The 15,722-nt window shown below is 43.1% G+C and overlaps 1 protein-coding gene and 2 long non-coding RNA genes across 3 annotated transcripts in view; 1 reads left to right on the top strand and 2 right to left on the bottom strand.

The window, feature by feature from the left end:
* The window catches only part of SEC23A (SEC23 homolog A, COPII component), a 66,033-nt gene extending 63,705 nt beyond the window's left edge, over positions 1–2,328 (bottom strand). Inside the window, exon 1 of the mRNA XM_008269515.5 lies at positions 2,147–2,328. The gene's annotated coding sequence lies outside the window, so the exon portion shown is untranslated. The remainder of the gene's footprint in view (positions 1–2,146) is intronic.
* Positions 1,612–6,150, top strand: LOC108178360 (uncharacterized). The gene is made up of 5 exons (XR_016217372.1): positions 1,612–1,781; positions 2,004–2,118; positions 2,600–2,774; positions 4,599–4,788; positions 5,912–6,150. It is a non-coding gene; the product is annotated as an uncharacterized LOC108178360 (long non-coding RNA).
* On the bottom strand, positions 2,488–14,572 carry LOC149122995 (uncharacterized). Its single transcript, XR_016217373.1, has 2 exons — positions 14,436–14,572; positions 2,488–2,688 (listed from the first exon to the last, which is right to left on the bottom strand). It is a non-coding gene; the product is annotated as an uncharacterized LOC149122995 (long non-coding RNA).
* Positions 14,573–15,722: the final 1,150 nt, after the last annotated feature.

Here is a 15,722-nt window from a genome sequence, read left to right as displayed (position 1 = left end):
TCCTCTCTCTGTGTAACTCTGCTTTCAAATAAATAAATAAATCTTTAAAAAAAAATAACAGAGTAAAAAAGCTTAATTCTGAGTTTTCAGATTCAACACTGCAATTAACCATTAATTTCTTCATTAAAATCACTGAGTTTCAGTGTAGTATCAAAAAAGAATATGCACAATTATCTGAAAAAACTATTAAAATATTTTTCCAACCATATATCTACCAGATTTCCTTCGTACAATTCAACTAAACAACAAAATGCAATAAATTGTAGAAGTTTATATGAAGCTTACACTATCTTCGATAAAGCCAGCTTTTTTCCTCTGGATTCTCAATAATGCTTAAGTGCATACTGGATCCTTAGAATCAGCTTTAGGACTCCAAGGGACCCTCACTGAGAAAGGTTCTAACAGTCTTAGCAGGAAGACATTAACATACAGGCAAAGGCCAGGTGTAAGTTTCTACAACAGGTTAACAGGCTGGATGGTTACTTTTTATTAAGATATTTTAAATATCATCTGAGTGATATTTGAGCATCTTTCTCCTCCTCTTCCTCCGAGTTTTCTCTCTCTCCACTCCAAGATTATATTTACTTCCTAAATCACATCCATATTTCTAAGATTCCCTCTTTTCAGCAGTATTTTGAAGACAGTACTACCTGTTTCTTCCTGATTGATCCAATTACAGGGCCATGAAAAACACTTCCCTGACTTCCCTCACCTTTCCAAGGCAGGAATTGCTCAATCTTAAAACATAAGAATTGTAAAGCCTTAAATTACTGATTTGACTGCAAAAGTTCTTTTGCATAGCAGCTTTTCTTAAAATGGCATTATTTGACAAGCACTCCTTTAATATTAATATGTTCACATAAAAATATAAACCAACTATTATTCACATATTATATTAGAATACATTAAACATACTAGTCTTTTTTTTTTTAAGGAAAAAATAGAAAACACAAAAGGCCATCAAGAGCATTATGTCACCTCAACATGGTATACCAAATATATGCCCTAGTATTTTTATTTTATAAAATGTTTTTATAGTGATAGTTTTTCAGAATTACAATTTTAGCCCTGTCAAACATATTTAAATGGAAAACACAAAATTGCAGTACAATTTGAGTCCCTTCCAATCAGAGGTATTTACTAGTCAAATGTATTTCTCCTACTTCTCAGTTGTAAAATTCTCAATGAAGTGTTTTCAATTACTTCTGAATGCTAGCTTTGGGATCTTGGACAGTTTAACCACTCCTGATTTTCACTTTTCTCATCAGTAAGTGAGAGATTTGGTATAGACAACTACAAGGTCCCATCTAAATCTAAAATTCTGACTCAAACGTGGGTCGACATCTGAAACAACGTTAATTACACTACTGGAGAAGCGAGAGAAGGAAGATGTGACATGCATTTACATTTAAATCCAATACTTGTTTAAAGTAAGTTAACTTTCAGCAAATGATTCGTGGCTGAGAAGATCAGGTGAAAAGGTGAATTCAACACCCCTCAAAATCCGCGATTCCATGTATATTTACTCTGACTTTTCCTAAGGGAAAACATTATGGCAAACTAGAAACCCAACGGGGTAAGACGGGTCCCGTCTGAAAACCTAACTCCGCTTGTAACCAAGGCCCAAGGCATTAACTGCACCTGGCACTTTTCTCCTTAACCCCTTGAACTCCCAAGGCCGCGTTACTGGTGACGAAGTTACCTCGGTTCAAAGTCTAGGACACCTCGGATCACGCCGGAATGGAAGAAGCCCCAGTGCCCAGGAGCGACGACGGGCTGGGGTGGGAAGGCGGGGCGCCCAGGACGGTGGGTGGGTGTGGGGCGAGATGCTCGGACTGCCATTTTCACCCGACTCCCACCTAATGCAGGGACGCTGGGAGAGGGCAGGGCCCCCAGGCCCCGGGAGGGCGGAGCAGTACGTGGTGGGCGACCGGGTGACAGGCTCGGGGCGCAGCGCTCACCCGCCGCACTGGTCCGCAGACGCCCGCGCGCTTCTCCCGCAGCCGAGCACCGAGAGCCAGAGTCGGGGGACCACCGAGACCCCAGTCCGCCCGCGGCGGCCCGCCCGGATTCCCGCTGAGCACCGTGCGCCCCCGGGGAGCGGAGAGGAGGCGGCCCGTAAGTCGGCGTTTACCACACTACTTACTCGTTCCACCAGATCCGCGCCGGACGCCAGCCTCAGCCACACCAAATCAGCCCTCTCCGCGCAGCCGAAGCACCGGTAGCACCGCAATCAAGGCCGGCACCGCCCCGCCCCCGGCCTCCGCGAGGACCTCGGCCCGGCCAACATGGCTGGTGCCGCCTCTGCCACGTCAAGGGGAGGGGGCCGGGGCGGGGCTGAGGGGAGGAGGGGCGGTGCTAAGGGAGGAGAGGGCGGGGCGTGAGGGGAGGCGAAGGCGTGGCGACGGACGCTGCAGGCGGGATAGGCGGGGAGAGAAGGGGCGGGGCGCTGGAGGGGCGGAGTGACCCGGGCAGTGAAGCAGGGACCTGGGAGTGGGGCGGCGCTGAACGACCGCCCTTCGGCTCTCGCCGGAGCCACGGTGGACCCAATCCCTGCAGATCGCTAAAGGGCTGGAGCATTTCTTCCATTATCACGCAGACTCCTCAGCTGCTGAGAGAAATGGAGCCGTCCTCTGGGAATCGTCTTCTGGAGAGTCTGGGTGTTGCTGAGAACCGTAAACCACATCTCTGCAAGGACAACGTGGGAAGTTGGTTCTTAGTGCAACAAACGTTTACTACTTTACCGGACACAGTTGAGATGCTGGTGATACAATGTAAGCAAAACAGGCCAAAATCCCCCACCTGGAAGAATTTTTTAAGATTTATTTATTTTGAAAGAGTTACAGAGAGAAGAGAGACACAGAGAGATCTTCCATCCTTTGGTTCACTCCCCAAATGGCCGCAATGGCCAGGGCTGGGCCAGGTGGAAGCCTGGAGCCTCTCCTGGGTCTCCCACGTGGATGCAGGGGTCCAGAGACTTGGACCATCTTCTACTGCTTTCCCATGCGCATTAGCAGGGAACTGGGTCAGAAGTGGAGCAGCCGGGACTCAAAGTGGCACTCCCATATGGGATGCTGGCATTGCAGGTAGCGGCTTAACACCCTAAAGCACAGCATGGGCGCCACTTCCCAGAGGCACTGCTTCCTAACGTGATCACCTTGGGAGTCAGAATTCCAACATACGAACTTGGGTGACCCAAACATTCAGACCATAACCAGATGGATGAGAAGATCCATGGGGATATAGGAATTCAGTTAGGAATAAATCAAAGTATAACACTCTGGTAATTTCATTCATTTCATGATTCTCAGAAGGGCATCTTTACCAACTAGCTCAAAGAAACCTAAAAAGTCATAATTCCTTTCCTCTCAGCTGAGCCAAGCCTTTTAGTCCTATGAAATGCCATCACGCAGCACACAATGATGGTTTAGTCAATGACAGATCACATATACAATGATGGTTCCATAAGATTACAAAGGAGGTTAAAAATTTCATAGTACCTAGTATTTTTACTCTACCTTTCCATATTTAGATACACAAATCTGTGGTGTGACAGTTGCCTACAATATTCAGTATGGTAAAAAGATGTATAGGTCCGTTGGTAACCTAGGAGCAATGCGCTACACTGTATTTCCCAGATATGCAGGACCATCTGGTTGTAAAAGTCCACCCTATGATGTTCACACAATGATGAAATTGCCCTAACAATGCATTTCTTAGAATGTTTCCCTGTTATTAAGCAAGGCATGACTGCAGAGGTCAGGATGGGTAACAAATTTATCTGTATTTATCCTATGTACTTTACAATTAATGAGTTTAACCCTTAGATATACCAAGAAGATGTACCGAATCCAACTTTAGTTTTTCCGGTTTTCTTTCTTCTGCCTGCCTGCCTTCCTTCCTTCCTTCCTTCCTCCCTCCCTTCCCTCCTTTCTTCCTTCTTTATTTTTCTTTTTCTTCCTTCCTTCCTTCCTTTTCTTTCTTTCCTTTTTTTTTTTTTTTGGAATTCTATTTGCAATTATCACATGCATCCACTGGACTCTTATAAATGGGGCCAGCGTTGTGGCATAGAAGTTAAAGCCACAGCCTGCAACCCTGGTATCCTGTATGGGCACTGGTTCAAGTACTGGTTGCTCCACCTCCAATCTAGCTCCCTACTAATGCACCTAAGAAAGCAGCAGAAGATGATCCAAGTGCTTGGGCCCTGAGCACCCACATGCTCAAAGACTCAGCCAGAAGAAGCTCCTGGCTCCTGGCTTCAGTCTGGCCCAGCCCTGGCCCAGCCCATTGTGGCCATTTGAAGAGTGAACCAGCAGATGGAAGATTCCCCATCCCATTTCTCTCTCTCTGTAACTCTGCCTTTCAAATAAATAAAAACTAATTAGAAAACAAATAAATCTAGGATATAGCAAGGGATTTTAGTGACATTATTTTTCTATATTGTGATACATCCCATTTCATCATCTATAGAATCATGTCATCATTATTCATCAACTGTTCCAAACCATGCTTTAAATAGAAGGATGGTGGAATTGCCTAAGAGGATACAATAGTGAAAAGTCATCATTATTCATTTTCCTTTGGTTTTCTTTTTGCAGTGCCCAAAGTACAGCAGCATCCTTCAGGACCTTTGTATCATGCTTTTAGCTTTTATTATAATTTGCCTTTGGCTTTCATTGAACATTCTTGAGAATTTGGAAGATGAATGCAATGGAGTATTACTCAGCCAAAAATCAAGGCAGAAATCTTGACATTTGCAGCAAAATGGATGGAACTGAAGATCATATGGTAAGCAGAATAATCCAGATACAGAAAGACAAATAACTGCATGCTCCCTCTCATAAGTGGAAGTTAAAAAAAAAAAGTCTATCTGAACTTTGAAGGGTTTGGGGAGGATAGAAGGAGATTAGCTAAGGAGTGAAAAAAGATCAGTGAAGAAGAGCTGAGTAGGCTCCAAATACAAAGATAGAGAAATGGAAAGGCTAGTTGCCTGGTTTGATTGGTTTACACTGTGTATAAGTGTTGATATATACTCTATCTCATAAAAATGTACAAGTATTACATTTCAAAGTTTTAAAAGAATTCTTCAAGAGGTGGGCATTGTGGCACAGCAGTTTGGAACACCCCATCCCAAATGGGAATGCCTGGGAATGATCCCCGCCTCTGCTTCAGATCCAGCTTCCTGCAAGTGCACATCTTGGAGGGGAGGGGCCAGCAGGTGGATAGCTCAAGAATTTGGGTACCTGCCACCCATACAGGAGACCTGGATTTAGTTCCTGGCTCCCAGCTCCCAGCTCCCAGCTCCCAGCTCCCAGCTTTGGTCTGGCCCAGCCCAGGGCCATTGCAGATATTTGGGGAGTGAACCAAAAGTGGAAGCTCGCTCACTCACTCGCTCTCGCTCTCTCTCGTTCTCACTTTGTCTTCAAATAAGTAAAAATAATAAACTTTTTCAATAATCATCATTATTTTTGATGATGTGAGTGAGAAGAACCAGAAGTAACAAGTTAGGATTTAGTGGTGATGTACTTGAAATCTGGAATTACTGTCTCCGGGATTGCTGTTTCAGATTCACAGATGGCGGGTAATGAGCAGTTTAATGGCATTCAGGGAACACTGTCTGTTTTGAGTATTTTATCTTCAAAATCAGGAAAATAGGGAATAAAAACTGGGATTTGCTCTGTTTAAATGCTTTTAAAAAATTCTAATTTGTTTTCTACTATTTACTTATTTAAATAACAGCTTTACTGGATATCTCTTTATTCTAAATTGCATAAATTACTCATGAAATGACTTAAAGATATAAAACCTGAGGGCCAACTTTGTGATATAGCAGGTAAAGCCACTGCCTGCAATTCCAGCATCCCATCTATGGGCACTGGTTCATGTCCTGGCTGTTTCACTTCTGATCCAGCTCCCTGCTAATGTGCCTGAGAAAGCAGTGGAAGATGGCCCAAGTCCTCAGGCCCCTGCCACCCATGTAGAAGACCTGAAAGAAACTCCTGATTATTGGCTTCAGACCAGCCCAGCTGTAACCAGTGTGGCCATCTAGAGAACAAACCAGCAAATGGAAAACTTGTCTCTCTGTCTTTCCCTTTCCCTCTGTAACTGTGTCTTTCAAATAAACAAATATTTCTTTAAAAATATACAAAATCTAATGCAAGCCTCTTTCCCTGAAAAGGTCTTTTTTAAAAGCAAGGAGTCTTAATATCATTGCATCCTCAAACTGGCATTTCTAAAAATGCCAGAGATTAAAGAAAGAAGAAGAGGTTCTATGTTCAAATCAAATTGGGACATACCAAGTTAAATTATGTAAATTAGGCCTCATGTGTGTGCATGTGTGTGTGTGTGTATTGTGGGAGACTTTAAATGCTAATATTCCCTTTGAATCTTCAAGAGTAGGATTTAAGTACATTTTTCAAAGATATTTAACCTTGGGATTTTTTTTCTGTACTATAAGGGACAAATATTCTAAACACCCTATGAAAGCCTTTATCTTCCACCCTGAATTGTTTTAAATATTAGTTAATACGTAACAGCCAGTAGGTTCCTTACCACTTCATAACCCACAAAGATTTCAAAACTGGAGATTCCGGTACTGCATAATCTGGTGAAGCATAATGTAGTTTTGGAATTTTATATTTAACCACAAGGTGGCGCTTTCAGCTCTACTTTTTCTTTTTAGTTAACTTTCTAGTATGAATGAAATACTTGAAGTTTTTTCAACATGAATTTTCTTCCATTTGTTCAAATGGTAACAGATGAAGTCTCTGACCAACTATTTTTGGAGTACTCACTAGAAAAAGCAATATTTGTTTTCTGCCACATTTGAATTTTCAGCAACAATAGTGTGCCTCGTCTATAACTTGAGAATAATACCCACATTCAAAAGGACTACTGGGGCTGGTGCTGTGGCTTAGAGAGTAAAGCCCCCGGCTGCACTGCCGGCATCCAATATGGGCGTCAGTTCGAGTCCCAGTTCTTCCACTTCCAAACCAGTTCTCTGCTATGTGTGGGAGACCCCAAAGAAGCTCCTGACTCCTGGCTTCAGATCAGTGCAGCCTGGGCTGTTGCAGCCATTTGGAGAGTAAACAGCAGAGACCTCTCTGTAACTCTGGATTAAAAAAAAAAAAAAAGACTACTATTGGAGCCCACATTGCAGCACAGTGGATTAAGCTACCACCTGCCACACCAGCATCCTATATGACCACCTGTTCCAATCCTTGCTGCTCTACTTCCAATCCAGCTCTCTGCTAATGTGCCTGAGAAAGCAATGGAGGATAGCCCAAGTGCTTGGGCTCTGCCACACATGGGAGACCTGGATGGAGTTCCAGGCTCCTGGATTTAGCCTGGTCCAACCCCGGCTGTTGTGGCCATTTGGGGAGTGAACCAGCGGATGGAAGATCTCTCTCTCACACCCCCCCCCACATAATTCTGACTTAAAAATAAATAAAATAAAGATTATAATAATGTTAGATAAAATAAATAAGGCTAATTAAATAAACCACACTTGAAAATTACAGAATTCTAAACTGAAATGGACTTTAGCTATCATTTAGTCTAATCCCCATACATGGTAAGTGACTAAGGACAAGAGAAGTAAATGTCATACGTGGAACTGTAATGAATATATCTTCCTCTCCTTTTTCACATGCTGACTAACCAAAGCTAACTGCTGATCCTGTGACTAATTAGAGTATCTTTCCAACTCAACAGATAAATAATGCTTGACTAAGAGTTCCAGGAGCTAACCTGCAAGGAAATGGCTAGAATGGCAGATATCAGATAAGGAAGAAATTTAGTCACCAGCTACAAACTGGAAAGCCTCACACCAAACCAGCCTCCAACTAATTGGCGTCAGGATGACTCTCAGAAGCGACCTTGGAAACATACCTAAAAATCAGCCAAGTAGACCCATTATATTTCCTAACCTGTCCAACTATCCTTTCTCCTTAAAAAAATCCTCCTGCTGACTTGCTAGTTGAAAAGAGTCCTTTTTGGATCAAAGGGTCCACCTTCTTTTGGATGGCCACTTGAATAAAACGTACTATCTCCTTGCAGCAACTCATCTCTGGTGTATTGGCTGTCCAGTGTCCAGCAGGAGGGTCTAATTTTGTTCTGATAACAGGGAGACCCCACTCTCAAAGGAAGGAATTAGATTTGTATTTTTATTTTAACGATGGAATACAGGCGGGTGTTTGGCACAGTGGTTAAGACACTAATTAGTATGCCTCCATTCCATATCAGGGTGCTGGGTTTGAGTCCCAGTTCCACTCCCAATCCCAGCTTCCTGCTAATATGCCCCCTTGGAAAACAGCAGGTGATAGCTCAAGCACCTCAGTACCTGCTACCCTGGACTGAGTTCCTGGCTCCCAGTTTCCAGCTTCAGTGTAGCCCAACCTGGCAGTTGAAGGCATTTTGGGAAGTGAACCAGAGGATGAGAGCTCATCTCTGTTTGCCTGCCTGTCTCTTTCTCTCTGCCTCTTAAATAAATAAGGAGTAAGGTTTTTGATTTGTGTTCCATAATTAAACTAGACCTTGACTTGATCTTCTGACGTCAAGTCAGCTTCCTAGCCATCTTGTGGATCTGTACTCAGAGCCTGAGGACAGTGTTCTCAGACAGAGATAAGGAAACTGCCCTTGCCCACAGGCAGGTACTATGACTAGGAAGAAAATGGGACCTCTGCATCTTCATTGCTTCTCTCTAAGACCAGGGGTCATAAAGGCTCGCAAGAACCCCTCCTGAGGTTTATTTGTTTGTTGTTTTGGGTTGTTTTTCATTTGTTTTTTAGTTTTTGAACTGTATTTTGTACAGTGGTTTAGAGCAATAGTTTGGAAGTCTGACCACCCAGGATATAATTTCAACCCTTTCACTTCCTAGTTATGTAACTTGGGCATGTCACATAACCTCTCTTGAGCTACAGTTTCTTCAGCTGCAAATGTAGATAACAAAAGTTATTTGGGGCCAGCGGTATGGCATAGCAGGTAAAGCCACTTGCATGCACTGTCGGCATCCCATATGGGTGCCAGTTCAAGTCCTGGCTGCTCCACTTCCAATCCAGCTCTCTGCTGTGGCCTGGAAAAACAGTAGAAGATGGCCCAACATAGAAAACGCACATAGAAAACCTAGAAGAAGCTCCAGGCTCTTGGCTTCGGATTGGCCCAGCTCTGCCCCTTGCGGCCATTTGGGGAGTGAACCAGAGGATGGAAGACCTCTCTCTCTCTGCCTCTGCCTCTGCCTTCCTGTAACTCTGCCTTTCAAAGAAATAAATAAATCTTTAAACAACAACAAAAAAAGTAACTACCACTCAGGGTAACCACATATAATGTGATGTGAGGATCAAAGAATAACCTATGCAAAATATTTAGCCCTAAGAAAGAGAAACATTAAGTCCTGAAAGCAGCAAAGTAGCCTATCATTTGCTGATTAGTGCTGCCAGGCTCTCTCAGCCAGGCCATGTTGTCCTCCTGCTGAACGTGAACCAATTTACAGCATATCAACATCAGAGAAGAACAGTCAATGACAGTGAAGGTTCAGGAGGAAATCAATACCACTCTGCAAGCATATCCAACTCAGACAAAAACAAGATTGTCCAAGCCACAAAATGACTGCATCTTGGCTAGGATGGGTGACCACTGCTCAGTTACTAATTACAGCATAAGTCCGCCTTCTTCCTTCTCCCTTCTAGATAAGAATTACTAAGACATCGAATGATATATCAAGTGAGCAGATGTGCTCAGTTGAAAGCTATACTGTCAGGTGTAGCAGTAACCAATCAAAGCATCGCCAAAATGTTAATAATGGTGAAAGTTCTTAATTATTTTCTGTGATTGTAGTGTAAACTTGCTTGCTAGCACCACCCCCTTCCATTGATTTCCATGGAATGAAGGGCTGATCAAGGGTCAAGTGGGTCAAAACAAACATGAAGGTCATCTCACTGTTAAAGGAGCCCCCATGGAATAGCAGGGGGAGTCTAGGAGTAGAAAAGTACTCATGCTAAGAATAGGAAAGTTTCCAAACAAGGAGCTCTCCAAATGGAGGCACCTGGGCAAGAAATGCAGCTATGCATAACAGCATGGCTGGCTGGGAGGCCTGTGTTGGTTTAAAATGGTATGTGCCCTCTAAAATTCATGTTGTAGTCTAATCCCCATTGTGATTTATTAACGGAAAACTTACTCTGACTACAGTGTTTAGAGATGCGGCCTTTGGGAGGTAATTAGAGAATGTCACCATGGTAGGACCCCTTTATACGGGTGACTTTAAAAGAAAGAGACCCGAGCACATACATGTATGCACTCCCTATCTCTTGCCCTGTGTTGCTCTACACTAACTTGGGACTCTGCCAGCAAGAAGACCATCACCAGATGCAGTCCTTCAACCTTGGACTAGAACTGTGAGCTAAAATAAATCTCTGTTTCTGTAACTTGCCAAGTCTTTGGTATTGTGTTAACAAGAAAAAACAGACTAAGACAAGGCCTGAGCCCTTGACTATAACTCTTGTAAGAGACTACAGTGCACTATGAACCAAGTCTGGTGTGGGGAGGGCAGCTTCCTCCTGTGAGGCTTGCCAGGTAATACCTTTGTATGGTTTAGGGTCAGGCCTGAAAAATCACACACAGGTTTCTTTTTAAATTTTTTTTTTTTTTTTTTTTGACAGGCAGAGTGGACAGTGAGAGAGAGACAGAGAGAAAGGTCTTCCTTTGCCGTTGGTTCACTCTCCAATGGCCGCCGCTGCAGCCGGCGCACCGCGCTGATCCGATGGCAGGAGCCAGGATCCAGGTGCTTTTCCTGGTCTCCCATGGGGTGCAGGGCCCAAGCACTTGGGCCATCCTCCACTGCACTCCCTGGCCATAGCAGAGAGCTGGCCTGGAAGAGGGGCAACCGGGACAGAATCCGGTGCCCCGACCGGGACTAGAACCCGGTGTGCCGGCGCCGCAAGGTGGAGGATTAGCCTATTGAGCCACGGCGCCGGCTTAAATTTTTTTTTTTTTAATTTAAGAGGTAGAGTTATAGACAGAGAGACAGGTCTTCCTTCCTTTGGTTCACTCCCCAAATGGCCGCTAAGGCTGGAGCTACACCGATCCAAAGTCAGGATCCAGGTGCTTCTTCCTGGTCTCCCACACAGGTGCAGGGACCCAAGCACTTGGGCCATCCTCCACTGCCCTCCCGGGCCACAGCAGAGAGCTGGACTGGAAGAGGGGCAACCAGGACTAGAACCAGCGCCCTTTTGGAATGCCGGCGCCGCAGGCAGAGGATTAACCAAGTGAGCCATGGCGCCCTCCCTCCCCAGGTTTTTAACTAGGAGCTAGACTCCTCAGATTTAATCCCATTTCCTGACAACAAAGTACCACTTTCCCTAAATCACCTTAAGAAGCCCAAAATCTGTTCCAAATATATTAGTTCTTCAACTCTGCTACTGAGACATCCCCAGGTCTCTAACATATGACCAGAGAAATGTTGCAGTGGTCTTTGGTTGGAAGGCATTAACAGCCCCTGGCAAACAAGAGTATGCTCCATAAATATTTACTGTATATAGCTACATTTCTCAAAACCCTGTCTAGAACCACTCACTCCCAACTCTGTGCATCAGCCATATTGACCTTCAAGTTTTCCAACATAACCAACTTCCTCTAGCAATAAGGCATTGCACAAACTCTTTCCTCTACCTGCCTGGAGATTAAAGATACAAAGAGACAATGGTCAAATCACATATATATGGTTTCCTACAATCAACAGCAACCAGCCTAGGAAACCAACCCATTGTCTTACAGTAACCAGTGTGAGAAATCAGCCTGCTCTAACTCATACTATATTGGAAGGCAGATTGCTTTTGCTAGTAACAGTCCAGGAAGCCAAACAATAGCCTTTGTAATGATTGTCACAAAATGCCCAGAAACCGATTAATAACTGAAAATTTTCCAGATTTTTGTCCCCACTTCTCACTTAGGACCAACCATAGAAAGCCAAATATGTATCCTTAGGCAATTTTCTGTTACTATAGTAAAACATCAATCTGAGTAATTTATAAAGAATACAAGTTTATTTGGCTCATGATTCTGGAAGCTGAGAGGTCCATGAGCATGGTGCTAGCAACTGTTTGGCATCTGCCGCACTGTAAGATGGTGGAGGGGAATCAGGTGGCAAAATAATGCTAGCGTGCTAGCTCAGATGTCTCCTCCTGGTCTTATAAGCTCCCTAATGTCATCATGGATGCCCCACACTGATGACCTTATTTAACCCTAATTACCTCCAAAAGGCACCATCACCAAATACCACTAACATGGGAATTTGGGCATTAAGTTTCTGATACATGAACTTTAGGGAAGACACATTCAAATCATAGCAGCTGCATTCAGCTTCTCTATGCCAACAGCCTTCTGTAACAGCATAGTGTCTCCCTGCCTTTTTTTCTTTTTTAAGATTTATGTTGTTTATTCGAAAAGAAGAGTGACAGAGAGAGAGCTGGAGATCTTCCATCCTCTGATTCACCTTGCAAATGGCCACAATGGCGAGGTCAGTCCAGGTCAAAGCCAAGAGCCCCAAACTCTATCTGGGTCTCCCACAGGAGACCAAGTACCTGGGCTATCTTCTGCTGCTTTCTCAGGCACATAATCAGGAAGATGGATCAGAGCCAGCGCAGCGGGGACTCCAACTGGCACTCCCATATAGCATACCAGCTTAACCCTTTGATCTCTGCCAATATGTTAGTAGTGGTGGCTGACTCTCTTCTTACAGCCAGCTCTGATTTAAGTGGGCTTTGCTTCCTCTCATTCTGTTGATCTATATTTATTCACACTAAAAAGTTCTTGCACCCACACCCACCTTGAACCTCTCCTTAATAGTATTTACTTATCCTAGTGAACATTTATAATATTTCTCTGTCCTCTAGACTGTGAGCAACATAATAGAAGCAGCTCACCAATGTAACTCCCAATGCCTACCATAGTGCCTGACACACAGTAGCAAACTGGTAGATATTAACTGGATACTAAATTCAAAAACAAATCTTGGGGCCAGAGTCAGGGCGCAGTAGGTCAATCCAGCGGCACTGGCATCACATATGGGCACTGGTTGCAGTCTCGGTTGCTTCCCAGCTGCTCCACTTCCAATCCAGCTCTCTGCTGTGACCTAGGAAACCAGTAGAAGATGGCCCAAGTGTTTGGGCCTCTGCACCTACATGGGAGACCAGGAAGAATCACCTGGCTCCTGGTTTCGGATTGGCGCAGCTCTGGCCATTGCAGCCATTTGGGGAGTGAACCAACTGAAGGCAGACCTTTCTCTCTGTCTCTCCCTCTCACTGTCTATAACGCTACCTCTCAAATAAATAAATATTTAAAAAAAATTTCAAAAGCAAGTGGGGTTGGCGTTGTGGCACAGTGGGTTAAGCTGCTGCCTGGAACACCAGCATCCCATATGGGTACTGGTTCCAGTCGCAGCTGCTCCATTTCCAGTCCAGCTCCCTGCTAATGGCCTGGAAAAGCAGCAGAAAATAGCCAAATTCTTGGGCTCTGCAACCACATCAGAGACCCGGATGAAGCTCCTGGCTCCTGGCCCAACCCCAGCCATTGCGGCCATCTGGGGAGTGAACCAACAGATAGTCTCTGTCTCTCCTCTCTGTAATTCTGTCTCAAATAAATAAATAAATCTTTTAAAAAAATAGCTTAATTCAAGTGAAGCTTAGGCTGTGGCCAAGAGCAAAGAACTAAGAAGAAGCAGAAAACAGCAGAAATTCTACTGCAGTAAATCTTGAAGAATACAAAGTGAAAGGATAAATAGGCTAAACTATGTTTTTCACTTGGGATCTTTCTTAAAATGTGTTTCTGAGCTCCACACTCAATCATCAGAAACTATAGAAAACACAAGCACCAGTATTTTAATTTATTTCTTCAAAATGATTCCTACACACACTCACACACTAACAGCCACATCATCCATAAACACTCAACACAGTGCTCTGTTCTCACAACTCTCAGCTAACCCTCAATGTGAGAAACATTAAACACAGAAGTCTTTCCATTATAAACTGAAAACTGACTGGAAATCTCCAAAAACAGGGCATCTGAAGTAGTCTAGTACCTTAGAAAACAGTTGTACCTCAGAAAACGGTTTTCCCTTTAGAAGACTTTATATGAAATGCTTATTATAGTTTCAGAAGTTCAGTTTTGCATAAATGAAGCATTTTTCAAATAATTTAATCAGCCAAACATAGTTTATTCTCAACTGTCCCACATCTTATTGAAACATTCAAAATACTTACACAATTTCCAACTTATAATCATATAAAAATCGGTTCCAAAACACATCACTAAATCTTTAAAGCCAGATTAGATTTAATAAAACAGGAAGTTTATAAACTACTCTCTGCTGAATGAACTCATCACTGTATAATTAAAATTTCAGAACCATTTCATAATCATTTGTCTGAGTTATTACTCACCTCCTCTTTTGGAAGACAATGTATTAGCATGTCCCAGGACAACTTTTGTTTCATTTTGCTATTCCTCTTTCTGCCTTGATCCATGTGTAGTTCTGAAATTCTGATACGTATAGTGTTAAGCATTGTTCCATTGGTGGTTGGTCAGCTTAGCAATCACCTATTCTCCAGGAAAGTGAGATGGAGCTGCAAATAATTTGTAATTCAAAAAAAAAGTATTTGTAAGAAAATCCAAAAATGAAGTCATTGCTTATTTTTTCAAATTTCTTCTTATCACCCAAATATTGGGGGACAGGAACACTTAGATGTCTCCATTTCTCTTCTCTTTAAGTCTGTTTTTCCCAAAATCAGTGAAAAAAGAATCTTTAATTCATCTGAAAGGCAGAGCAACATAGAGAGGGGAATAGAGAGAAAAACGGAGAGAATAGAAAAAGAGAGAGAGAGAGATCTTCCATCCATGGGTTCACTCTCCAAATGCCCCCAACAGGCAGGCCTGCTTGAAGACAGATCCAAGAAGCCCGGAACTCCTTCTGGGTCTCCCACGTGGATGGCAGGGATCCAAATACTTAAACCATAACCTTCTCCCTCCCAAGGTACACATTAGCAGGAAATCAAACCAAAGCAGAGTAGCCAGGACTCCAACCAGGCACTCAGATATGAAATGTAGATGACCCAAGCGGCGTCTTAACAGCTGCACCACAATGCCCACCCCAGTGAAAAATTTTTGATCAAATAACTTTCCAGTTTGACAGCAACTGTGTAGCTACAATTGGTAAGTACTACTAATTTCTTAGCTCTTTTAAGAACTGTTCTCCCTTTATCTTCAATTAAATGAGTTACATCCTGGTTGGAAAGCTAAAGGCAGTGCCAAAAAAAAAAAAAAAAAAAAAGTCTTAAAAGTATACACGTTAAAAAATAAAGGTCAATTGTATTCCCTCAGAGTCTGTTTACAAAAGATCAGATATAATACTTCCATTGTTTCTTGCACTTTGTGACTCAGAACAAGTTACTTAATTCATTTCTGTCTTGTTTGCACACCTATAAAATAAAAATAATAATAGCAACCACCTCACAGGATTGACCTAATATTAATAATGGTAATTTCTGAATGCTGGTGCTAGTTTTATCCTTTGATTATTTGTATTTAAGCAAAGAGATTTTTCATTCATTTGGTATCAGGATTGTAATTGCTTGGAAGAAAATCACAGTTGTAGAACTTAACTACTTTTTATGTCGATTTCTTCCCCCTCGAAACCGAAATAATACTAGCTTCTTCACAGGGTTGTTGTG

Source organism: Oryctolagus cuniculus, chromosome 12 (genome assembly GCF_051225735.1).
Source record: "Oryctolagus cuniculus isolate XC-2025 breed Fujian yellow rabbit chromosome 12, ASM5122573v1, whole genome shotgun sequence".
Taxonomy (NCBI): domain Eukaryota; kingdom Metazoa; phylum Chordata; class Mammalia; order Lagomorpha; family Leporidae; genus Oryctolagus; species Oryctolagus cuniculus.
The sequence above is the reverse complement of the archived record's forward strand: the minus strand, read 5'-3'. Positions and strand labels throughout refer to the sequence as shown.